The 26,909-nt window shown below is 40.8% G+C and overlaps 1 protein-coding gene across 1 annotated transcript in view; it reads right to left on the bottom strand.

The window, feature by feature from the left end:
* B3galt1 (beta-1,3-galactosyltransferase 1) overlaps positions 1-22,716 on the bottom strand; it is a 45,410-nt gene extending 22,694 nt beyond the window's left edge. Inside the window, exon 1 of the mRNA XM_032903421.1 lies at positions 22,378-22,716. The gene's annotated coding sequence lies outside the window, so the exon portion shown is untranslated. The remainder of the gene's footprint in view (positions 1-22,377) is intronic.
* Between the last annotated feature and the right edge of the window lie 4,193 nt (positions 22,717-26,909).

The following is a 26,909-nucleotide window of genomic DNA, read 5'->3' as shown; positions in this document are numbered from 1 at the left end:
GGAGAGAGAGAGGAGAGGGAGGGAAGGAAGGAAGGAGGGGGGAGAGAGAATGAGAGGGGAGGGAGGGGAGAGAGAGAATGAGAGAGGGGGAGGGAGGGAGGAAGGAAAGAAGGAGGGGGAGAGAGAAGAATCTAGTTTCCAGCTAACAGATGCCTCTGGGTAAGACTCAGATGCTGTAGTGAACAACATGAGAGAGAAGCTTCTTTAGGGCTGGTGGATCACCTAGAAAGCAGATGCCCTGACAAAGATATATGGCTCTCTTTAACATTGGTGATAGTTTGCTAGTGGTGGCAGCAATGGGATGTCCACTAAGCTAGCTCCCAAAGTGTCACCCAGTACTGAGGGCTGCATGGCTATGTCTTACTGACTGCTGAGTTGCCCAAACCAAACCACGCTCTTGCGAAGATTCGTGGATGCCAACCACTTTAAGATATCTCTTCCTTCTTAGCCTTATAAAATGGGTTTTTTTTTTTTTGTTGTTTTTCAATTAAGGGTCTCATCACATGAAATTCTCTCTACTGCTTTAACATGAAATGAGATGAAGAGGACATAAATTTCAGGTTAATTGTGAGGTATATGGTCTACTTTAACATGGCACGTGGAGTTTAATTCTTGTTACTTAAGTTTATATTGTTCTCAAAAGAGAAAAGCCACTGCGAAAGAGATCAGCCTGAGCTGTATTTATCCTGGGCATTGATGCATATAGCATTGCAAGGAAGAGCTGTTGATTTTACTCAAATGTGCATCATGTTATCCTTTGACTAGATGTCCCACGGCCCTTACGTGATCATGCCCTAAAAGATATTTCACAGGGAACTCTTCCCTCAATATAAACTCATTTGAAGCAATACGGTCTTCATTTAAAAGTAGGCCACCATAAGTATGGTATTTAAATTGCTGGGGATTCATTTGGTTCTTTTTTGTGATGCCTAATTTTAGTATCTAATCATACAGCATACACGCTCCTATTGGAGAGTGTGCGAATGTCCTGACAGCTTACTATTCTCTCTGCATCTTTTGCACTTAAAATAGACCATTATTGCTTCTCTTTATATTTGTATACTCCACAATCTTATATTTTGTCTATGTTTGTTTGTATATATACATGAAAGCCAGAGGAAAACATTAGGTATCTGCCTCGAGGTGTGTGTGTGTGTGTGTGTGTGTGTGTGTGTGTGTGTGTGTGTGTGTGTGTTCCCTCAAAGCTTTGGGGCTTCATGAGTAGGCTAATGTAGCTGGGCACTGAGCCCCAGTGATCCGTCCATCTCTGGTTTCCCCAGAGTGCCCATCCTTTTATGTGTTGTCTAGGCACGAAGCTCAGGTGTTCATGCACACTTGTATAGCAAACAAACACTTAGGGACTGAGCCATTACCTTCCCAACCTCAACAACCCTACCTTAAAAATGTATTAACGTAACCTGTGAAAACCACACTGCAAGTTCTCCTCAACTGAGGAGCCAAAACACAGAATGATGGTCACCCAGGTGGGATGATGTAAGGTAGAATTTGAGTTACAAATTATACGGCACCCAAACTAAAAGCATTAATTCTTGATGGAAAATGGTTTGATAAGTCATGGCTTGATCACGAATGTAAAAAAAAAAATGATTACCAAAAAAGCTTTCAAGGGGGAAAAGAGGTTGTCTACGGAAGACATTCACTGGCGAGATGAGAGCCTTTACAAAGAAACGTAAGGGTTAAGCTCCCTGGTTTGTTGCAAATGCCATAGGCAGTTAGGTTCATAGGGAATGTGGTTTATGCTAAGAACAGGGAGCTCATTGTTCATGGGTGTATTTGTTTATTTACTTCTCCTTTATCACTTTTTCACTTCAGTTCGACCTCCTAACTTTGCAATTGAATGAATGCACTTCAGCCTGATTGCTTACTTTGTCATTTGGGAAGAAGTCTCAATCAATAGGCTAATTTTCTCAATTGCTCTTAACTATGCCTCTCTGATAAGTTGTAGCCTCTACAATGCCGAAGATCTTATCTGGCTTTCTCCATGTTTTCTCTATCACCCTCATGGTTATGTTTATCACTATTCTTTTTGCATAATATTATAGTATAAAAGTAAAGGTATCAGAACTCTATTGTTTTAAAAAATGTTTCTGTGATATGAGAAAATAAAACTGAGTTATTTTACATTTTGAGTATATGGTATCTTCTATCTCCTCCCTTTCCAGGGAAATTTATATCTCTAAATTAATTCCTAAACCTATTAGAACTTAATTTTAATGCGTCCAGAATAAAAATATAGGTTCTAAGCCAGGAGGTAGTGGTGTACACCTTTAATCCCAGCACTTCGGAGGCAGAGGCTGGGGATCTCTGTGAGTTGTAAGCCAACCTGGTCTACAGAGAGAGAGAGAGAGAGATAGGAGAGCCAGGGGTACACAGAGAAACCCTCTCTCATACAAACAAACAAACACTAAAATTCTAGTTTGGGATTCAGTTTGATTTCATTTTTTTTGACCTTTCTCTTTCTGTCAGTACATTTTAAAGCTCTGTTGCTTTTAAGAAGGCTTTTAGTGTCACAAAGATGCTACAAGCTCCAGACAGAAAAGAAACAATAAAACAAAAAGAAAAAAATTCAAGCGTGATCCTATGATGAAATATAAGCACTATTGACAAGCAGATAGGGATGATTTTCCATTTGTGCTTTCTATTGTTTCCTTTATGAACATGAAGTCATGTGGGGTCATGTGGTCTGTATCCTTTCTTGTGTTTTCTTCCCCCTCCATTTAACAAGCATCATCATCCCTTGCACGCTATTGCCTATTCTTGTGCCATTTATTTTCGGTGACAGTTGTATTCCATTTGTACGATCGTTCTTCCACGGTTGGATTTGTGGTCTAATAGACCCACCACTCTTCCCAACTTTGCCCTATTAGTATTCTCAGAGACTGTAGTGACATGACTTTTTGGAACAGATGACAGTGTTCCTGGTGTTCTAGAAATTTCACATGTCTCAATTGTTGTGTCGGAGAACAAAGGCACTAACAATGATCTGCTGCCTAGAGTCTCCCAAATCATTCTCATAGCACTAGTGACAGACATGACTTCTCCGCCTGGATCATCAATCTGTGACTATGACTTAGTCCAGGGCCACGCGTATGTCATAAAAAAAATGTTAGAAGCAATTGAAATCTATAAGGCAGGGGCAAATTCCACAGACCAGCTCAATATTGACCCCTGTACTGCTGGTGTGAGAACAATATAACATTTGTAGTCTTTATGATAGAAGCACTGTGTGTGTGTGTGTGTGTGTGTGTGTGTTTCAACTTTTGTTTCAGTCTTCCACGTTATTTCAGAGCTTATCAGAATTTATTCCTGAGTGAGTATTCATATTATCTAAGTTCTCTATGGTGCCATGGGAAAACTCTTTAGGGCTGAAGTCAGTGACCATGGGAGTCCGTGATGAGGCAGTTCAAAAATGACTTGATCAACCGGTCAAGTATGAGGACTCTTATCTCTAGACTCATCACAGGAATCCTCAGGGAATCAGGGACTGAGGGAACTGGGAGGACTGGTCTGCCCTTATCTGAACGGAATCCTATTACAGGTATGTTAAGTTGTAGGGACAGGATCTGAATTTTGAGCTAATCGTGAAGCAATTTGAAATAAAATTTGATGTAATGTTAGTCAGATTTGGACTAGAAATACTCCAGCTACTTGTTAGGATCAACTGTTCATGAATTTCTGAGCTATAAATATGCTTTACTTCTTGTGGTTATAGAGTATGTCAGTAATTTTTTTAAAAGATTTATTTATTTATTCTAGATGAGTTACACTGTCACTGTCTTCAGACAACCAGGGAAAGGACATCAGATCTCATTACAGATGGTTCTGAGGCACCATGTGGTTGCTGGGATTTGAACTCAGGACCTCTGAAAGAGCAGTCAGTGCTCTTAACCACTGAGCCATCTCTCCAGTCCAAGCAATTTGGATAAGCATTTGTTAAGGCATCACTGTGGAATGTTAAAGCTACAGCTCGTGTGGTAAGACAACCTGAATTCAAATTCTCCCGTTTATTATCAGTACCATTGCTCTGCAATAATTCATTCAGCTTTAAATTGGGTCATGGTTGCCCACTACAGAGTCACAAAAATAAAATAAATACCAAGCAGGCATACAGTACATAATATAACCTAGTAAATCAGTATATTAACTTTTTAACATTTAGGTGAAATGATAAATATTTTAATTCAACTCATTAACCATTTGGATGCTGTTTTCCATATTGTCCTGACTATATGTGGTACCAGCCTTGAAGGACAATAGAGAGGACTAGAGAGTCATCGCTTCTCACTCATTTCAGTATTGTGTAGAAAGGCAATGATGTGAAGAGGGATTCCACCATGCACACACATGTGGGCAGGGAAATTTATTGGGGGTCACATGACATGCACAGAGGAACTGTACTTGCTAGACAATGACTGAAAGTGTCACAACAGATTATGGCTGCTCCCTCTCTCCAGACTTCCACAACCCAGAATCAAGTGTAAAGAACTGTTTTTCTTTTCTTTTGACTATTCCCTCTACTCTATTTGCAGAACATCCCATAAAATAGGTCCCTACTATTCTCCATATAAAGAGACTGGGCAATAATATGTCTTTATACAGTGTAGTTAGAGAAATGGATTTTAATTCATTTGGTTCTTTCTTAAACATTTATGACAAACCACATTCCATTCAATTGCTTAAAGACCCAGACAAAGTCAAGTTAATAGCTTCTAATGTTCAATTAAGCAAAACCAAGCCCAAAGTAAAGGCAATTATTATTAAAGGAAATATAATAGGATACCAAATGCCATTTACATATACTAATCTTCCTATCCTTATTTCTTGTGGTCAGACTTAATTTTTCTACTTATACGCCTTGCCAAAAGCTGTTCAGGATGGTGTGACAAGGCCATTGTGGTTAGGTTTGCTCGTTGGAGAGCATTCCAGCAAACCTCAGTCTCTTTGGGGAGTTTGCCAAACTAAAGGCTTAATCCCAGCATCTTATTGCCCTAAAGCCATTATTTAAACTTATGACTCTGAGACATAAATGTGGTTGACAGTGCTGAAATGTCAGATGTTAATGATCTAGGGAAGTTGCTGCATTTCCTGTTGTAAAGTCCTGCCCACCACATTGTGTCTCAACACCGGGATGGAGGACTGCTCTGGAAAACCTTTTTAAAGTTGCACGTCAAGAAATCTTAGACAGCTATGAGCATCGTGGAGTCATGGTTAGCAAGTTCTTATTGTTAGTGAAAGCAGAGGCAAGATGTTAGGTAGATGCTGGATGTCTTGGCTTCTCTGAAAATGTCTGCCCTGTCTTCAGACACCGTGCTCCCATCAGGGGATCTGGACATGTTTAGGAGCACACTGAGTTTAGGATCCTTAATTACATACTAATGGGGAGAAACCACGTGTGACCCTAGTAAAGAGGAGTGTCTGAGCCAGAGTACAAGTGTCTGATTCTAGTTCTGGACTTGGTATCTTCTGGAAAAGAAATCCCCTTGAGTGAGTCAAGAACAGCCAAGCCAGCATACGCTCATCTCTTTCTCTGTGCCCCTAATGACATATAAAGGAGGATGTTAATGAGTGTCGTTATCCAGGCACCGTTTCCTTTGAGAAAACACATCTAGGCTTGATTTGGACACCACCTGCTTTATTAGCTTCAAGCATGCATCAATGCAATGGATGCAGGCATTTAAATTTCTACACACACACACACACACACACACACACACACACACACACACACACACACACACACAGCCTTCAAGGTGCAACTTTTGCTGCATTTTTCTCTTCTTTGTCCCCATTTAGCTTTTAGCCTGAGGGGACTGCTACAACTCTTCTGCCAGGGGTCTCTATGCCTCTTCTGCCATTTCTTTCTTTCTTTTTTTTAAATTTTCAGTTAAGGGGTTGGGGATTTAGCTCAGTGGTAGAGCGCTTGCCTAGCAAGCGCAAGGCCCTGGGTTCGGTCCCCAGCTCTGAAAAAAAAATTTTTTTTAAAGCAAAATTTTCAGTTAAACAGGGCTGGTTCATTGACTGGCCCTGTTTATTAACCCCAAGACTAATTGATCAGGGTCACAGCATAGACCCAGGAGCTAAGACTGGACCACAAACATTTTTTCAGGATCAGCTAGCCTATAAAGGGAAAAAAAACCCCAAAAAACAAAACAAAAAAAATCACACAATGAGCTCATGTGCAAGTGCACATGAAGTGCTGCCCAGCGGTCAGCTCTGACTCAAGCTAGTTTGACTGACTAGACAGAACAGTTCTAGCTGACATTTATTCTGATTGGCCCTAAGCAGAGCTTATGGTTGTGGAATATCTTAAGATTAACAAACTTCAGAATATACAGAACATAGTATCGTATTTCTTTACACAACGATCACAACTCATAGTGACTGCGACTCTTCCTACTACTTAACAACTTAGTGATGTTTTCCCTAATCTCTTTTTGAGAAATGATGACATTGAAAGCTGGCACATAGAGTGACTTCTAAGGCTATGTGGAGCAGGTGCCTAGGATTATGACTAACAGAACATCAGAAGGTGAGCACCACCATTAGAAGCTTTGCTGGCTTTGCACTGGCTCCTTCGTGAATTCAGAGTTCAAATTTGGATTAGCCAGGATCCAATGATGGCCTCCCATCCATGCTACTGAGTTAACTATTTACATCGTGTCTTATTGTCACAGGCCAGATGACATATAATGTACATCCAACATAATAGAAGGCTAATAAATACATACTTGATACATGTGGTGTGGTTTCCTGAGACCCCAGGAGTTGTCATAAGCATTGGCTGTGCCTGTAACAAATTCCATTGCATATCTGATTTTAGTTCTTCTCTGCTTTCTCCAAACAGAGATTTTTAGTGATTTCATGGACTTTATGAGATGACTAAAAAACCCGAAATCCACTACTAAAATATCTCTAGGGTCTTTCCCCGTTCTATTCATATCTCTTCCCACAATGTTATTTATTCTCTGTCTTAATGTCTGAGCTACATGTTTTTTATCTCAAATCCCTTATGTGGCATTGTAGGAGTATTCTTGCCTATTTTGGAAGAAGTGGTTTTAAAAATGAGTATATCCAAAAAATAAAAATAAATTTTGAGAGTAGTTGAGTGACTACACACCTCAAATTATAATTACATAGTAATTACTCTATTTGCTTGTGAACAGTAAACCCTTGCTGAGTTTCAGACAGATGTCACAGCAGATATAACCCATAACAATAAGAGTTTGCATTAGGGGCTATAATACTGGGTGAACAGTCTTCAGTCATGTTCGATTAAACTGTTAATAAAGGCTATTGTTCAAAACTCTTAGGTTATTTTTAATAGCCAGAAGCTGGAAAGAACCCAGATGTCCTTCAACAGAGGAATGGATACAGAAAATGTGGTACATTTACACAATGGAGTATTACTCAGCTATTGAAAACAACAACTTCATGAAATTCATAGGTAAATAGATGGAACTAAAAATTATCATCTTGAGTGAGGTAACCCAATCACAAAAAACACACATGGTATGCACTCCTGATAAGTAGATATTATCCCAAAAGCTCAGATTACCCAAGATACAGTCCCACGGACCACATGAAGCTCAAGAAGAAGGACAACCAAAGTGTGGATGCTTTAGTTCTTCTTAGAAGGGGGAACGAAAATATTCATAAGAGGAGATATGGAGACAAAGTTTAGAGCAGAGAATGAAGGAAAGCTCATTCCCACTTGTCCCACCTGGAGATCCAGCCCATATACACACAGCCACTAAAACCAGATTGCTGATGCCAAGAGGTACATGCTGCCAGGAACCTGAAATAGCTGTCTACTGAGATGCTCTGCCAGAGCATGACAAACACAGAGGCAAATGCTCACAGCCAACCATTGAACTGAGAACAGGGTCCCCATTAGAGGAGTTAGAGAAAGGATTGAAGGAGCTGAAGGGGTTTGCAACCCCATAAAAACAATAATACCAATCAACCAGAGGTCCCAGGGACTAAACTACCATCCAAAGAGTTCACATGGTCAGACTCATGGCTTCAGATGCATATGTAGCAGAGGATGGCCTTGTTGGGCACCAAAGGGAGGAGAAGCCCATGGTCCTGCTAAGCCTGGACCCCCCAGTGTAGGGGAATGTCAGGGAGGGGAGGCAGGACAGTGTGGGTGGTTGGGTGGGGGAAATGTAAATAAAAAATATCCAATAAAAAAGATTGAAATCATTACACAAAAGCAAAGCAAAGCAAAACAAAACAAAACAAAAAAAGTTGTTAGGAAGAATGACTAAAATAAGAACATAGGAAGGCTTCCTTGAATTAGGGCATCCAATAATCCAATATGGTATTGGTACTTCAAAGGACTGATGATTAACTGGTCTTGGGTCATGTGACAGTATCTCAAACGTGATACCAGTTTTGAAAGATTTATCTAACATTTGTTTATGTGTATGTTTGAACCTGTGCTAATTTATGTGGAGTGCATGTGCTTGACTGTGGCAGGAGATGACACATTCCATCTCTTGGAAGTGGAGTTATGGGTGGGTATTAGCTTCTTGATGTGGGTGCCTGAGTCATTTGCAAGAGAGGTGAATGCTCTTGACTACTGAGCCATCTCTCTAGCCTCAGCGATGAATTTTCTTTTGAAGGGACATTTCTCTTGTTCTAACTAGTCTTTGCCTTTTATTAGATTATCAGTAAAATTCAGAATGTAGATAGATGCTGGCTGCTCAGAGATTTCACTCATGTTATTACAACTGGCTTGTAACAGGAGCCAGGGCCAAGTCTAGGTTGATTGACTTACATGCCATTTGTCTTAGCTTCAGGCCATACTGCTTCTTCTTGGGAATCAAATCTAGTCAGTAAATCAATTAGCTGTGCACATACATGTTTAATCAAATAGACTGATCTTTTGACTTGTTAATTTAAAAATCAAGGAGATTAAATCAGCTCTTCATGAAAACATAGGTGAAGATCTTATTTATTTTAGCCCCAGACACCCAATTTTGGCCATTTGGAAGTCAATTCTTCGCATTGTTAAATGGACCTATGCAAGCCTTTCCAGGATTATCACCACTGGTACAATCATTTTCAAATGTGCATCACAGTGTGCCCAGACTGATGTAGTTCCAATTTGTAGGAAAACATACAGTAAATGAACATTCTCATTCCTCAGCTGGAAACTTGGAAGCGTCTCCTTGAAGCCTTGAGAAACTTGGTCTTTGACCTTCCTCTCTGACTGACATTGCTCTTTTTAATCATCACTGAATCCTTACCCTTCCTCGTTCCCATTACTGTCTTCCTCCTTCCAGCTGTCACAATGGAATTCTTGCCCCATTGCTTCCCCACTGCTGGCCCTGCTCAGTGGTTTGTGAAAAGGCCTGATCCCTGTGCAGCTTGTCACTCAGGAATCTGCTCTAGTGTTAAGGGCTGGGGAGAATTCACTTTTGCTTTGTCATTTGTACACATGTTCCTGGGCCATGACCTTCAGATTGAATAATGATTGGGGAGAAAGACAGAGAGACATGATCTAGTCATGTGACCACAGAACTCCCCCCCAAATGTCAGAGTTTGATTAGGAAAAGGCAACTTATTATTTCTGTGTGGGTCTTCTTCCTAAAATTCTGCCATGCCTTATAGGTTATAGAGATTTCCTTTGTCTCCCCATCAACTCTTCTGATCTCCTGGCTTCTCCAGTGGGAAAGAGCTGCCCCTTACTATGTCCTCTACTTGCTTACCACCCACATCCCTTCACTCATTTCTTTCTATTCTCTTGGGAGTTTGGACTTTCTTCAGAACACTAGTCTTCTGGATTATCTTTCTGAAAGTATTTTCTATCCCATCCTCCTACACACCCTCTTACTTCTACTGGATTCGGAGGACTGTTCTCCTTCACTAGACCATCTTGTCTTCATCTATCTGTAAATCCATTGCCTGAATCTCAACTGATGGGAAACTAGAGATGAGGTCACTGGCCAAGAATGATCTTGTAAGGGTAAAGAAAACAAAAGCCCAAAGGTTAGTGCTGGATGCTGCAAAATGAAACTCTCTAGTTTCTGTCCTGTTCCAATGTCAGATACCTTAGATATAATTTTTAGATAGTTATACATGTTACAATTAATGCCTTTAGCTGAGTGTGGTGGTATCTGCCTTTGATAACAGCCACTTAGGAGGCAGAGGCAGGCAGATCTCTATGAGTTTGAAGTTAGGCTGGTCTTCACAGCAAGTTCCAGGCCAGCCATGGCTACAGAGTGTCACCCTATATTAAAAAAATCTGTAAAATGTCTAATATAGTGAGTAAACATAATTGACAAATTGACATTTAGTAAAACTTATTATTGTTATTATTATTATTATATTGTTTTTCAAGACCTAAAGTGGATCAAATCAGGAGAAATGGGTTGGGACAAGGTAGTGAGATCCCTTTGATAGAAGCATCAATGCTTTGTGATAAAATTCTATGTGTTATTTGTGATTTAAAAATTATTCCAGTCAGTTGTGAGGCATGTCATAACTTATTATGGTCACCAGGTTTTGAAATATGAGCATGTTAATGTAAAGATCTGAATTCCAATTCCACATGAGGTATTCACTAGTCTTGGAAACCTCAGTAGTCATGTTTTCCAATCTGTGAAATGAAGGTTCAAAGAAGTCGACCACCTGGAGCTATTCCTGGTTGAAGAGGGATATGGCATGTCCCGCTAAGCTCACTGACTGCACAGCACACAACACCCAGTAACCATCAAATAATGATCTCTTCAGTTAGGACTAGAATTTTGAAAACCAGAGTGGATTCAAGTTCGTGTCCTTGTAAAATTATCATTTCTTCTACTTGCCTTTTGATTTACTTTCCTAATTGACAAAGAAAAGGATACGGTTGAATTGCTCAGCTGGGACCGTGTAACAGTGACTAACTGAGCTCTTATGTAGACAGGGAAAGGTCGCCCATCACTGCAATAAGACTTATCAACCAAGTGACCTCCCCTGATCAGATTTCTGGCTGTTTCAAAAGCCCACAGACGATGTTCCATGCTGTGGTTGCTCATTAATTCATAAGACAGTTCATCAAACACTAGACACATTTCATTAGAGTATGAGGAATATTTTATGCCATTGGGGAAGCTTACAGAAGTCCTTGATGTGGGGCTAGGTAGACTACCTCACAAAGGACAGTTTTCTACTCCCAAATTCTGGCTCTGAAAGTCTACACTGACTCATCTGACAACACCTACAGAGCCACGGCCTCTCTCAGGCTTCTATCTCTGGGTTCAGGAAGTCAAGTGGGCAGAGCTGAACACGAAGCTTTACTAGTAACAGAATATGAATATTCAGAGATATAGATATAGAAATATATCTCCAGGGATTTAAGCCTATATTTATTCTAAGCATTGTTAGAGGCTTTAGGACATTTGCCCTAAGAGAGGACGGAGCAAGAAGGAAATGATGGCTTTGGCTGTGACAAGTTTATGGCCTGCAGAAGTCTCTATGCTGCTCCCAGAATCCTCAGCTTTTCCAGCAGTCTCTCTAGAGACCACTGACATCGGCGGGGAATGACCGTCACCAATTCCCAGAAAAGCACACCTCTGTGTGGATGATCCTAACTCAACAACTGCTCCAAGGTGCTTTTTCAAACATCTTAGGCCCAGGAATTATGAAATGGGGTGTTTTCCAATCCAGTGTGCTCAGTGGCTGAGGCAGAGTTTGGGGAAGAATTTGATTACAGCCCATCCAAGGCCCTAAACAAACAAACAAACAAACAAACAAACAAACAAACCAACCAACCAACCAACCACGGGCAGAGCAGAGTGCAAGGCAGCAGCTTCACAGTGCATATATCCTCTGTAAACTCTGCCACAGCAGCATTCCTGAGCCTGGAGAGCTCTGCCTCAGAAAACAAAGCTTGTCTGTCTTACCGCAAAGGACATTTTGTAGGTCACACTGGAAAACTGTTTTATGTTCAAATATTCCTGTATTTTATACAAGTCTATGCCTCTCACCCCATCCCTGACTTTAGTCCTTCTCTTGACTTTATTCAGCAGCCCCTATCATCTCCTGTAATGCCTCTAGGCCATCCCTGACAGAAATTCTTCTCAGGCTTGGCCCTCAGAGATCTTTTCAGGGTTTAGGAAAGATGTTATTTTATTGTCTTCTTGAACTGTTTGTAGAGCCCAGAGATTGACTCTATCTCATTGTCTCTCATTATTTCTCCTCTTTGGGTAATGGCCTACATGCTTAGAGAACTGTCCCACAGAAAGAGATTCATCAATACCGAAGGCCCATGTGCCCGTGCTTCTGGTTTCCTCCTTCTTGGGCTCTGGAGACATGGAGGAAGCTGGGCCAAGTGCTGATATGAAGACAGAAGAGGGTCACACTGTAAGCCCTGGTAACTGGGTTCACTGTGCACATAAAACAAGATGGGGTTCAGGTGACCCACACATTCCTACTGTGTGATTCAGGTCTAAAGTCAATTGAAGACATGAGGCTGGTAATTATGGAAACCAAATGTAGGAAAGAGCCTCTCTTCTGTCCTGAGAAAGACTGTCAGGAAGTTGAACTCAAGGAAGATTGGGTGACCCCAGTCCATACTCGGAGCCAGAGGAGTAGTGTTGACATTAAGGTGTTAGTGTATGACACCGAAAGGGAAGGCAGGGGAATTGTGAGTAATTTGCTCTGATTTTTCAGAGTCCAAAGTCTTCAGAAATATTTAATTTAAAAGTGAAACAAAATAACCTTCCAACCTTACACTGCCTATTGAATTTTTGACTTACTAGTTTGACAAACACCTCTTTGGTGTCTGGAGAAATTAAAAGCAGACTCAAGAACAGTGACTCAAGAGCCTTCTTCAAGTTCTGGAAAGACTCAGAGGAGAGAATTCTTTGGAGGGAGGCATGGGGTGCATTCTAAGCTTTCCTGAGCAGGTAAGAGTGGGGTGCATTTTGAACTTTCCTTAACAGAGAAGAATGGGCTACATTCTGATCAGGGAAGACTGGGGAACATTCTGAACTTTACTGAGCAGAGGAGACAAAGTATTATATACTTTTTTCAGACATAAGAAGACAAGGATGAGTGGAAGGAAAATATTTAGCTGTAGGCTGTAGAACATTGTGAAGTTGGCAAGAAAATTGATTCTGGGCAAATGCCTTTGATTTATCATAGGGAAAATAAACTCTTAAAATAAATGCTTACTTAAGACAAGCATATGAAGAATTTGGAAGCCCTTTTAAGTATACTGTATAGTGACAGGGTGCATGATACCTCATGTCCTTCATGGAAACCATATGTCTCATGCCTTTAGGATATGCACAGTCTACTCTTCCAGTTCTATCCTTCTTCTGACCTTCCTATCTCTTCCTCTGCCTCCCAAGTCAATTTCTACCTTCCAGAAGCCTCTTTAGACACCCTTAAAGTCTCCTGTCCTGGAGGCCTTGCTCCACTGGGATCCTGGTGGTTTATCAGAAAAGAAATTCACATACTTTTACCAGAGGCTGCTACTGCTACCTCTCCAGTAACATTTTATCTGACTTTTTTTCTTTCTCCCTCGCCCCTTTTCTTCCTTCCTTTCTTTCTTTCCTTCTTTCCTTCCTTCTTTCTTTCTTTCTTTCTTTCTTTCTTTCTTTCTTTCTTTCTTTCTTTCTTTCTTTCTTTTTTTTCTCCTCACATGCTTCTGGCAATTGAAGGTAGAACAAGTGTTCTACCACTGAAGTCCAAGTTCAAGCCTCTTCTTTATTTTGAGATTGGATCTAACAAGTTGTTCAGGCTGGTCTTGAACCCATGATTCTCCTGCTCCAACCTCCTGAATAGGTGAAGGTACAGACCTAATTGAGCTGAAAAAGCTTGTATCTTAACAGGAATTCTTTATAGCTTTATACAGAAAGCACAAAGGATGGATTTATCTTCCAAGTGCCATAGTTCATTCATGAGACAGTTGTCCATGAACAGAGGAAGAGGGTGGAAAGTTTAAGCATTCCCTAAGTTACAAAGGAAGCCACCTCCTTCCCAAATAGCACAGCTCCTCAGCCCAGGTGAAGCCTTATGTTTCTACTAAATTTCCTTCTCTGATGTTGCTATGAGCGTGCTGTACCTCCCCATCTTAACTAGGATGGGTCTGCACCTATCTTCCAAAATTCTAACCCATTTTTAGAGTCTTTGAGCACTGACTATGTTCAGGTATTTTCTTGAGCGCTTTATGTATTTTGAACCTATTTAGCTTCTACAACTATCAGAGGTAGGCAACTTTATATCCATTAAATATAAGATGCTGATTTGTTAAACTATTTGTCTAAACCCACAGGCAAGTGAATGCTCAACTCAGAATAGAAATACAGGGCTGTCTAACCCCAGGGCTTACATAGTAACCATGACACAGGCTGTATCAGGGGTACCTAGTATCACACAGGAAGCAGTTACTCTTTCTGGTTTTCCTTTCTTGTCTTTGATGGTGAATTTTTCAAGTCTATTCACCCAGGTCATAGTGCTCTGAGGTAACGACCTCCTCCTTTAATTGACCAGATATTTGGTCAAACATTATTCTGAAATTTTTCTATAAGGGAATTATTTGTTGAAATTTACATACATGTATATTGTTCTAGCACAGGAGTGAGCATCAACCAGTCATTTATTTGAAGGCCCTCATAAAACAAAAAGCAGTAAGAATTTTCCTGTCTTCTTGCTTTAGTGACAACATCAGCTCTTCCTGGCTTTCTAGTTGTGTATTTGGACTTGGATGGCTTCTGTCCTGTGTCATCAGCTGTGGTGGGCTTCTCCATTAGATTCTATACTCCAGAAGCTTCTACCTTTTGATTCTGTTTCTCTAGGAAACTGATTCAGAGAGCCTCCCTTGTTTCCAACCTTGTAAGGGATGAAACCTAGGGCCTCTTTTTTTCCCAGTCTGAATTTTGTTTGTTTTCTAAGTAAAAATTTCCTAGTTGTCAATGGCATGCCAATGATAACTCCTTGATTTACAATCAAGTTCAAAAGTAAGTATCATGCCCGTATCATAGAGCTAGTTGATTACTTGAGTGTGTTCTTGCATATCTCAGAGATACTTGGATGCAGCCCACACAAAAGCAGATTCATGACCCTGATTCTCTTCAAGGTCCCCAATGTCTATGAAATATCCCCTATGTCTGAAAGACCAGAAATAGTCTTAACTCTGCCTCCCTGCCTCTGTTCCTAACCCATCAACATGACCTGCCAATGGGGCTGTAGAAATTTCTCCTACGTTTACTTCTCCCTGGAATCACACCTTCTCATGCTCCTCACTGAGACACTCCTCCTGACCCCTCTGGGTGTCCTTCAGTCACAGTGTGATGGTTTGTATATGCTCAGCCCAGGAAGTGGCACTATTAGAAGGTGTGGTCTTATTAGAGTAGGTGTGGCCTCTATGGAGTAGGTGTGTCATGGTGGGTATGGGCTTTAAGACCCTCATCCTAACTGCCTAGAAGCCAGTATTCTGCTAGCAGCCTTCAGATGAAAATGTAGAACTTTCAGTTCTTCCTGCACCATGCTTGCTTGGATGCTGCCATGTTCTCACCTTGATGATAATGGACTGAACCTCTGAACATGTAAGACTGCCCTAATTAAATGTTGTCCTTTAGAAGACTTGCATTAGTCATAGTGTCTGTTCACAACAGCAAAACCCTAAGACACACATGGATCTTCCTAATTTACAAAGCTGATTAAACCACTCAGTGTCATGGCCTACTGGAAGCATTCAGTTCTTATCCAGGTCACAGGGTGTCTCCCAGGGCTCTGTGTGACTTCCTCATGCAGCAATGGCCTTGCCATCCACACAACAGCTACTCTCAGTCTTCAATTTCTCAAAGTGCTTCTGCCCATATGGATCCTTTCTAGTACCTATAAAGACTTTTTTTTATTTTAGTTTTTAAAATCTAGAACATTCTGATATTCTTCCAAAGTCTTAGTTATCACGCCAAGGGTCACTTTTAAGGGAGACTTTCATGTTCTAGATGTCCTTCTAGCAAGCTAGTCAGAGTCCTTTATCTTTCAAGATCATAATTCTTATCTAAGTTAATGTGAACACTAATAGATACAATTTATTTGGTATTAAAACTCAAGCATCAACCATAGTGCAGATGAGTTTACAATCATGGTATTTAAATCTATCCTAACTAAAATTATAGCAAAATCTGAGAGCTAGGCAATATTATCCTTACTATCCTGTAGGAGGAACCTAATAGCCCAAACCACAAGCTGAAGGCATTTTCAGTTGTGCGATGATTTAATTCAGAATACTTGGATCTCCCCTAGGACTTTGAACTTGGAGCGAGCTAAAGCCAGGTCTGTTACTGATCAGTCCTTTTAGAAGCCAGCTTGGCACGTACAATGTGCCCACTATGTATCTGCTGATTGGGATAATGAGTATTTGAATGCGTAATGAAGTAGGACACATTTTTATGTGGAAACTAACTGTGTATTCCTTTTGTTCTGCAAGCCAAATCAGTCACCTATGAGATTGTTTACAAAATTCCAGACAGATGCTTGCAAATGAGAAAAATGGCATGCACAGTCCTAGAGATGGTGTCGAACATCCTCCACTCTTCATTTTGATGACCATCTGCTCCACTTCCAAATGAGGCACCCATTCAGTTTAATTCAACTCACAGTTAAAGATGAAGGGGCTTCCCTCTCCCTTCTAGTCCTCTGGGGCCCCTGAAATAGGGGACTCACACCCACAGTGAGCCACAGGGACACTTGCAATCTTGGAGTAGTTAGATTCATACCTGTAGTTGTACAAGAAGCTGCAACTTTCTGAACCTAAACACGAGAGGACTATTTCTTACTTGTGTAGCTGCCCAACGTGGTTTTAATGCTTGCACAGACAGCTTTACCCCCAGTGATTTAAGCCCAGCTACTTCCTGCTGGTGTTCCCCAGTCTGCTGGCCCAGGAAGGGGTAGAGACAGGGCGGGGCGGAGTGAGGAGTGAAAACAGAAGGGGGTGAGGTCCTGTGAAGGTATATTCCAGTCCTCAATATGGTTTCAAACGAAGTGCATCATTTCCTCTTGTTTCTCTTTGCTAGAAAGTCCAACCCTGAGGACTTCTAAGGGATGTAGAATAAATGCTATTTGTCAGCCCAGAAGGAAAAAAAAAAAAAAAAGAGAAACTAGTTGTTTGAATTCCTGGGTGTCTTCCTTCCACTCCACCTAATCAAGCAAGGCAAAGTAATGTTTGAGGTCAGTACACAGGGCACTGGAAGGTGGAAGGAGAAGCTTCGTCTATGGGTCAGGGAAAAACAGTGATGCTGTTAATACGAAATGGTAATACCCAAAAGTCATAACTGAAGCTGATGCCAAGAGAGATTAGGACAGGAAGAAGAGAGGGCAGGAAGGGGTAGAGACAGGGCGGGCGGAGTGAGGGCTGGGAGGAGTGAAAACAGAAAGGGGTGAGGACAAGGAGAGGTGGCTGCAGGAAGGGTGAGGACAAGAATGGGTAGGGGCTGGAGGGTATAAGACAGAAGGAGGCGGGGCAGGAAGAGTTGAGGACAGAATGGAGTGAGAGCAGGAAGGAGTGAGGAGGGAGTGAGGGCAGGAAGGGGTGAGGGCAGGAAGGGATGAAGAGAAGGAGGAGTAAGGAAGAGAAAGAGAAGTGAGGCTTTGTATGTGTGAGAGTCAGGCAGAAAAATTTTTGAATATTTTTTTTGTCTTGCTTTTTCTGTCTTCCTTCCATAAGTAATTAAGTAACACACAGATTCAACCATTCACCACAAATATCTTAGTCCCTAATGTGAAAATATGAAATAATTAGGGGATTTGCTGTGTAAGGACTTCAATGGCATAGACAACTTCTGTTTGCAAGACTGCGCTAATTATAGAGGATGAGTCTGAACAAAGGGACAAGCTGCAATTAGCAGAGTAGCACTTCCTGCAAAGCAGTTTCCGAATTCATGTCTGTACTAGAACAATAGTCCTCTAGGACATCACTTTCCGAAGAAGACTTTGGAGACTTTAGCAACTCCAGAGTTGGTCACCTTATACTTGACTATGGTGATGGGATATAGGACATTTACAATCTAGTCTAAATGGTAGAGGATAAATAGCGGGTCCTTAAAAGGAGAAGAGGCCTGGTGTTTCTGTGGTCGCCCACTCCTTGGCTTTTTCTCGAACTCTCTAGAGATCATAGTGCATATGAAAGCACCAGCACAGAGCTGGGGCTGTATTAAAACTAACTTTTAATCTTAGATCGATTCTTTTCTCTCGCTTTCTTTCCTTTATCAAGATTTCATTCACCTCAAATAAAAACCCTTAAGACTTTCAGAATGCTACAAGAATGGCTGAGATATCAGATGAATGGGTTTCCTCTAAACCCTCAGAAGCCCAATAAAGGCCCTCTCTGCATTAGTGGTTCTGTCTGAGTAGTGTCAAGGATAAGGAAGTACCTGGGCTGTTTAATCCCTGGCGGGCATCTCTGAAGGGCTGACTCAGCCCTTTCCTTCCAAAGAGGATGAGGATGAACTGCATGTCACAATGCAATGTGCTCTGTCTCTGTCTCTGTCTCTGTCTCTGTCTCTGTCTCTGTCTCTGTCTCTGTCTCTGTCTCTGTCTCTCTCTCTCTCTCTCTCTCTCTCTCTCTCTCTTTCTCTGTGCGTGTAGGGGGCCCTATTCTGTTTGCAAACCCAACCTTGGGTGCAAAAGACAATCCCTATGCCATGTAAACACTAAAGGTTCTGTGAAGGGTCCTTTGAACATGTGGGTTTCTCTGGGTTTTGTTGGCAGAAAATTAGAAATTGATATGAAAAGGAAAGGGTTCCAAAACTCCTCAATATTACACATTATTTAGGGCAAACTATTGGGGGCTGCCCACCCTTGCCTTCAGGGCAGCTCAGGTTGGGTTGAAATGATGATGGGCCTTAGCTCCTGAAAAGGCATTAGGATTACAATATCATATCACACACTTCCCAGAAGACTTCACCTCAGTGATGCCGGTCTCTTCTTAATCACCGCTAATTTCTTAGCTCCAGCTGACCAGCATCAATTGTCCCAGTAGTCTCTTCTATTCTTGACTCTTAGGCCAGAGCCACGTGGCCAAAGATGCTGAGTTCTGTGACTTGCTGGGTTTAGAACATGGCCCCCTTATTCTATTAACAGCTTTCTGTTTCCCCGACTCCCTCACTGCTTAAGCTTGGCTGTCCTGGAACTTGCTCTGTAGATTGAACTAAGAGATCTGCATGGCTTTGTCTCCTGAACACTGGATTAAAGGCCTGTACCACCCAGATTTAGTGCAGATGAGCTTACAATCATGGTATTTAAATCTATGCTAACTAAAATTATAGCAAAATCTGAGAGACAGGCAATATTATCCTTACTATCTTGTAGGAGGAACCTAATAGCCCAAACCACAAGCTGAAGGCATTTTCAGTTGTGCGATAATTTAATTCAGAATACTTGGATCTCCCCTAGGACTTTGAACTTGGAGCAAGCTCCAAGATTGCTCTGTAGATTGAACTAAGAGATCTGCATGGCTTTGTCTCCTGAACACTGGATTAAAGGCCTGTACCACCCAGATTTAAGTTTTTCTTCACCTAGAACTTGCTCTGTCCCAGGCTGGCCTTGAATTCAGAGATCTGCTTGGCTTTTATAAGTGTGTTCCACCATGCCTGTGCCTAAGCTATTCATGGCCACTGTTCCTCAAGATTCAGATCTAAAGCCTGTGTCTTCCAGCCTCAAGATCTGGATTGCAAGTGTGTCCTCCATTTCTGGATTGTAGTTTATTCCAGATTGGATGAATTGCAATCCAGAAATGGAGGACACACTCGTGATATTAGCCAAAAAAAAAAAAAGAAAGAAAAGAAAAGAAAAGAAATACAACTCACAGATCATATGAAACTCAACAAGAAGGAAGACCAAACTCTGGATACTTCAGTCCAACTCAGAAAGAACTCAAAGGGGAAGAAAATAATCACTGAATCTGGGAGGGAAAGAGGAGGAGGACAAAAAAGGGGCAAGATCAGGTGTAGGAGGAGACAGGGGTAGGGGGAGAAGTACAGAGGGTCAGGAATTTGAACAGAGGTGTGTAGCAGTGGGGGATGGGGAGCCAGGGGTACCCATTAGAAGTTCCCAGATGCCAAGGACTCAAGAGATTCCCAGGACCCAACAGGAATGACATTAGCTGAAATACCCAACAAAGGAGAGAGAAACCTGAAGAGACCATATTCAAAAGGTGTGCATGGCCACCAGTTGAGGGATGAGGCCACTCACCCTTCTCAAAAATATTACTCCAGAATTACTCCTATCAAAAGGAAATGCAGGGACAAAGAGTGGAGCAGAGACTAAAGGGAAGCCATTCAGAGACTGACCCAGCAAGGGATCCATCCTATTTGTAGACACCAAACCCAGACACTATTGCTGATGCCAAGAAGCACTTGCTGACAGGAGCCTGGTGCAGCTGTCCCCTCAGAGGCTATGACAGAACCTGACCAATACATATGTGGAAGCATGCAGCCAACCATTGGCCTGAGTGCTGGGACCCCAATGGAGGAGTTAGAGGAAGGACTAAATAAGCCGAAGGGGTTTGCAACCCCATAGGAATAATAATAATAATATCAATCAACCAGACCCTCCAATGTTTCCAGGGACTAAACCACCAACCAAAGAGTATACATGGAGGGACCCATGGCTCCAGCTGCATATGTAGCTGAGTATTGCTTTATCTGGCTTCAATAGGAGGGGAGCCCCTTGGTCATGTGGAGACTTGATGCCCCAGTGTTAGGGGAATGCTAGGCTCCTGAGGCAGGAGGCGGGTGGGTGGGTGGGGAAGCACCCTCATAGAAACAGGGGGAATGACCACAATTACTCCAACAGAGCCATACCTCCTAACAGTGCCACTCCCTGGGCTAAGCATACACAAACCATCACACTTGGGTACTCATACCTCTTGCTGATACCCAGGTCTAGTCACGCACACCCTGATGCTCATCACAGTTAATAGTTGTGCTATTATTTTATTGTTGGGTTTCTTTTTTAGTTGGCTCCCATTGATCTCTTACAACGGAAGACAGGGTAGGCTTTGACCCTGTGCTCAGTCCGCCTTGCATATTTAAATGCCGAATGCATTGGTTTAGATTCGGAGAGTATTATGGCTATAACAGCATGAACATCTGGTGACATCTGTCCTTCTCGGTGACTGCTAACTCCATCCCGCCATCCCTCTTCTTACCTCTGTCCAGGAGGGCATAAATGAGTGAGCATGCTGTCAAGAAGAAAAGGGTCCAAGTCCACCCATAAAGAAAAGACAATGGAAACTGATATACCTGATGCAAATTGCTAAAAACAAAGACACACACACACACACACACACACACACACACACACACAAAACAGAGGTCCACAGTGCACTGACATTTTGTTGAGTTTGATTTTGAAAAATCATCTTGTTGGGAATTAACTCAGAAACCCCCCTTCCCATCAACCCCTTCAACAGCAGGTTTCCTCATGGTCCAGCTGACTCTTAGAAGGCACTTGGAGATAGCTGGCCCTTTCATAGATAAGGAGATGATAGTTTAGGCAGGATAAGGGATCTGCAATAGTACATAGGAAGGTGTTGGCTAAGAATCAAGCCAAATCCAGTGTCCTCTTGTAAGGATTGTGCTCTTCCCAAACCACACTGCAGAAAGTTTGCAAAACATTTTATTGCCTTATGCTATTTGGTGCAAATCACATATGAAGGTGCTTTCTGCTTGTCGTCCTTCTTATTCCTTTCAGTAAAAATTATTTTAACAATCATTTGCATTGTAGATATTTTTAATAACCCTTCCATCACTTTCATATACAAATTTCTTATGTTCAACTTAAGTAAGAATTGATTGGAGTATAATTGCCCTGTGAGGCAAGGTTATTTCACCAAAGATTCAAAACCAATTAGCAATGGCTTTAGAGAAATGGATTTTAAATAGGCATCGTCTCAGGTCACCTGAAGAGCACTGGTTGCTCTTTCAGAGGTCCTGAGTTCAATTCCCAGCACCCACGTGGTGGGTCACAACCATCTATAAGGTGATCTGATACCCTCTTCTGGTGTGTTTGAAGACAGCTATAGTGTACTCATACACATTAAATAAATAAATACATAAATCTTTAATGAATCCTAGCAGTTCATTTTCAAGGAGGCCATTTACCCAAAGCAGTCCAAAGTTTCAAAGACATCTGTAAATATGGTGTTTAAAGCTGTAGTTATTAATCAATGATTCTTTTTCTTCTTGTCTTTCATAGCAAGGGGGTTTTACATACCAAAGCAGGTAGACACTAATAAATGAAGGTCAACATTGCTTATCATTCGCTAGTTATTACAGAATAACTTCCAGTCTTATGTCATTGCAGTGACTTTCCTCTGTGACCAGATCCACATGGTGCACTGAACTCTTCTCCTACCTTTTGGACCAAGCCTGCTGCCTGTCTTCTCACTACAGCTACAGAACATGCAGCTTCGTCTCCATTGGTCTGTAGAGATCTGAGAGGCTCACTCCAGAAGCCACTGAACGCTGAATTGCAGAATCCTAAGGAGAAACCAGAAAGAGGGAAAAGTTTATATATCAAAGAAGTGAATTGGGTTTGAGAGAACAAAGATAGAATCCCCCAATTTAAAATGTTTTTCTAGTTACAAGAATGGGGCATGAGCAAGACTGGAATATAGACGTCTTGAAAGCTTAAACAGAATAAAAGGAAGTTTGAGCCAGTTCTAGGGGAGGATGTAAAGCCAGGTCAGTAGGGCAGAGGATTGGTAGTGACAGTGTCTGTCTAGTGATCATGTGACCTGCTGGAGAGCCAGCTGTGACTCAGGCCAAGCTGATGGTTGCCCTTGATACCATAAGGAAAAAACAGACCCAATGACATCATAGATTCAGATTTTCAAGGACACCAGAAATATATACTCTATGTGGAATTTATTGACGTGTACATGTTAGGATTTGATTAAATAAATGGAGCTTCATATAGGCAAATGTAAAGCCAAAGGCTACATAAGAACCAGAGTTATCCATGACTTAGTGCAATGATTCTCAACTTGTGCATCATGATCCCCACACGCTAACAGATATTTACATTATGATTCATAATAGTAGCAAAATTACAGTTATGAAGTAGCAATGAAATAAGTTCATGGTTGGGGTCATCGAAGTGATTTTTTTTTTACATGGCTGTTGTTTTTGTGTAACAGATGCTGTTAGGTTCAGCTTAAATATAACAGAACCTCTCTAGGTTCCACATGCAAAACAAGGAAAATAACAGTGTCTGTGTTACTGATGGATCAGCGTTTGCACAAGGTAGGCATGCATTGCTCACTATATTGTCATAACAAATGCTAAGTGTATTTGTAGCAATTGCTGACACTCCCGTGTCAGCTGACTGAACCTGAGTGTCATTGTAATTGTTACCTAGCGCTATCAAGAAATCCTTCTTAAGTTTTTATACTATTTGTCCTGTGAGAAATACAAGTCTTGTGCGTGGTTTTTAGAGAAGAGAGTGTTCCACTGTTCAGCCTGCATCATCAGAGCTTAGGAAGTGTCCAACTCAAGATATCCTTCAGGTACTCAAATATAGTAAACTGAATTTGGTCCAACACCAAATGGCAAGGCAAAGAAGTCCTTCAGGAAGCACTCTGTCACTAAAGTCCTTGGTAATGTCTTATTCATGAAAAATTGTATTATTCTGAAATGGGATTGTACCGTATAACTAAGCACAAACAGGAGAGTGTATAAATAGTTGAGTTTTAGGCTATATTAATTTTAAATGTGAATGTAAAAGTCCATAGTTATAGGAGATTATTTGCATGACGTTGATAATGTAATGTACATGGACAAAACTTTTAATAACCCAAAAATTGAGTGTCGAATTCAGGAAAATAACACCTGGAAGAAGATTTTTCTCTAGACTATTAAATATTTTCCCTTGCTTATATAAAAAAATATGTGTGAAAGAAAGAGCTAAATATAACATAAACACTGAATTCTGTGCAGTGCTAACATGTCATATTTATGAAAAACACTGAATGAAAAAATAGGAAGGAAGCAAAAGTTGAAGGAAATCATGCTAATGAGTGAAACCATAAGTAAGTCGCTATACCAGCTACTCTTCAACTCTATTCAACTCGATTTTTACCAAGGAAAAATCACCACTGTGACCTCAAAAAGAATGAGATAACTTGCAAGTTGTTAAATCAACTTTTCCATGGGCAGATATCGTAGTTGAAATATTTCAAGTCTTATTTAAACATACTCTGTACTTTGCATACCTATTCTGAAGTAGTTATATGTTTTTTATTAAGATATTAAAAGAATTAAAGTCCACCAAACAAGGGCAGGCGAAATGTTGGGGTGGGTTTCTTTTAGCCAGAATAATTAATTTCCACTAATACCTGCAAAAATAGAAACCAGAAGACAAAGAGATGCAAGTTTCTTAGTATAATAATAATAGCAATAATAATAATAATAATAATAATAATAATAATAATAATAATACTAACATAGTACAATAGATGCAAACTTATTATTATCCTAAAAGCAAAGACATCTCACCATAGAGATAACACAGAACACAGAGACCTGCTTTACAGGACGAAATGAAAAGTTCAATCCATGTTTCATCCTTTGACTGCTCCCATGGAGAAAAGTACAAACCCCTTTGATTTCTCCCGTATAATTTTAGTAATTAGGCTAGAGGCACTGTAATGTTCTAGAATGTACAGTGCAACCCCATTCAAATGCTGCTTCTAGAATACAAAACAGCATTTCAAAGTCAAGTAGAAATTAATTTGTTCATTGTCTATTCTTTTGGTTAATTGCCAGTATTGCTATTTCTCTTTGGGAAAATCACTGAAAACTGACTACATAATTTGTGTGTGTGTGTGTGTGTGTGTGTGTGTGTGTGTGTTTTTATAAGGAAATAACTTAGACTCAACATTTGTCGCCTACATTTTAATTTAATTTGCACTTCCACGAGACTAAGAATGATAGTTCTCCCGCTACATTATTCTATTACATTCTGTCAGTATTGTCTTTTTTTTTTTTTTAATTCTAAATTTCCTTTTGCAAGAAGAAATTTTGCCAGTGCCAATTATGGGTGAGAAATTCACTTATTCTGTGAGCATATTTATTCGTGTGAGCTAAGTGAGAATCTTAGAGACATTTTTGGGGTAAATAAGACAGCAATAAGTTAGACAGAAGGTTTAACCTCCCTGGTCTTCCCACCTCTCACTGGGATAACAAAGGATTTTGCATGCAAATCTCTAGTCTTAGCTTCTGGCCACACTGGATCAAGGCTGTGGGAAGAAAGAAGTGGATTGAGACAATGGAAAAGGACAGAGCAGAGTGATCAGTTGCCTATTTGCTTATCAAGGTAACTTCTGTGACTCAGTGGGAAACGAGGCATAGGAAACAGCTGATCTCATTAGTCAGTGGACTCCGATGAGGAGACAGAGGGTTTCCCAGCTCTAAATTTCATCAATAATGAACTTAACTTTCTCTTTGTCAGAGCAGCTGTCCCTGACAATCAGAACTTGAGATGCCAAGATATCTGTGCATTAGGCCCTGTCCCTGGAACAATGCTTGCTGTGGAGGTGAGGCTAGAGATGTTCTCACAGCAGATCCGGGCTGACCCTGCAGAAACTAGGGTGTGCTACAGGCTGAATGCATGGGTTCCACGGTGCTGTGTGGTGCCTGTCACTTCCCAGCATTGGTTTAGCCATTCCTGTGATGGTTGGAATGGGGCATTTGTAAACGGCCATAGGTAATGCTAGGAATCAGGCTGCCATACTCTATCTAGCCCTTAATCCCTGGGAAGCTGATTGGCCAGCAAAACCTGGATTAGAGAGAATGCTTCTGTATCTCTTTAGGCCCAGATTCCTGTGATCAGTCCTTAATTATATATGGGTTATAGAGAGGGAATTGCACATTATACTAAAGGTTATATATAAAAAGGAAATTGTGCAGGGGATTATGGGGGCAATAAGCGGGAGGGATGTATAGGGGGAATACCTGCATGGGGGGGGAGGAGGAAATGGGGCTTATGGACAGGAAACCAGGAAGGGGAATAACATTTGAAATGTAAGTAAAGCAATATATCTAATAAAAAATTTTAAAAAGTACCCCCAAAAGGAAATTGCATAGTTTATAATAAATAGGAAATTGCATATAATACTAAGAGGTTTTATATTGTTTCAGGCATAGTCTCCTCTCATATATATATATATATATATATGATCTTGTATATATATATGTGTGTCTTTATATATACATATATGTATACATATATAATTATATATAAAACAGGTGGTATCACATACACACACACACACACACACACAAACATGGGTATGTTGGAATGAACCCAATGTCTATGTGATATTGTAAAAGTTTAAGCACCGGTCATGACTAAGCCCTGAAAAGGTATAGGAAAGTCCGCGAGAGTTTACTTAGATGGTATTACCACCCTCTCCTAGCTCTTCACTTCTCCTAGTGAAGTGGAAGGACACTAATTATGCCATATCTTTGCTTAATAACAAATAATTTTGAAGCCAAGTTAGGCCAAGTGGGAGATGATATTAAAGTTATTGTCCAGTTCACATAAAGTTTTAGGTTAAAGGATTTCAGCTATTTCCAAGGTTAATGTCTATGAAGGCAAACTGACCAAGTTGCTATCTACAGTTACAAATACATTCTTGAATCTCAGTAATGGGACAGCAGGAACTTTTGAAGTTCACAATTCTAAATAAATCTGCATATGTTCAATGTTTTTTACTCAAACTACCTTTGAATGGTGTGTATCCTTTTATGCCTTGGGAGACAGGGTGTGCACAACAAAGGCAGACATAATATTTAATTGACAGACAGACAGACCATAACGAAATCTCTCTCAGCTTTGCTCTTCATGTATGTTCAGGCACGTGTGCATATGTATGTGTGCATATG

Source organism: Rattus rattus, chromosome 5, assembly GCF_011064425.1.
Source record: "Rattus rattus isolate New Zealand chromosome 5, Rrattus_CSIRO_v1, whole genome shotgun sequence".
Lineage (NCBI taxonomy): Eukaryota > Metazoa > Chordata > Mammalia > Rodentia > Muridae > Rattus > Rattus rattus.
The sequence above is the reverse complement of the archived record's forward strand: the minus strand, read 5'-3'. Positions and strand labels throughout refer to the sequence as shown.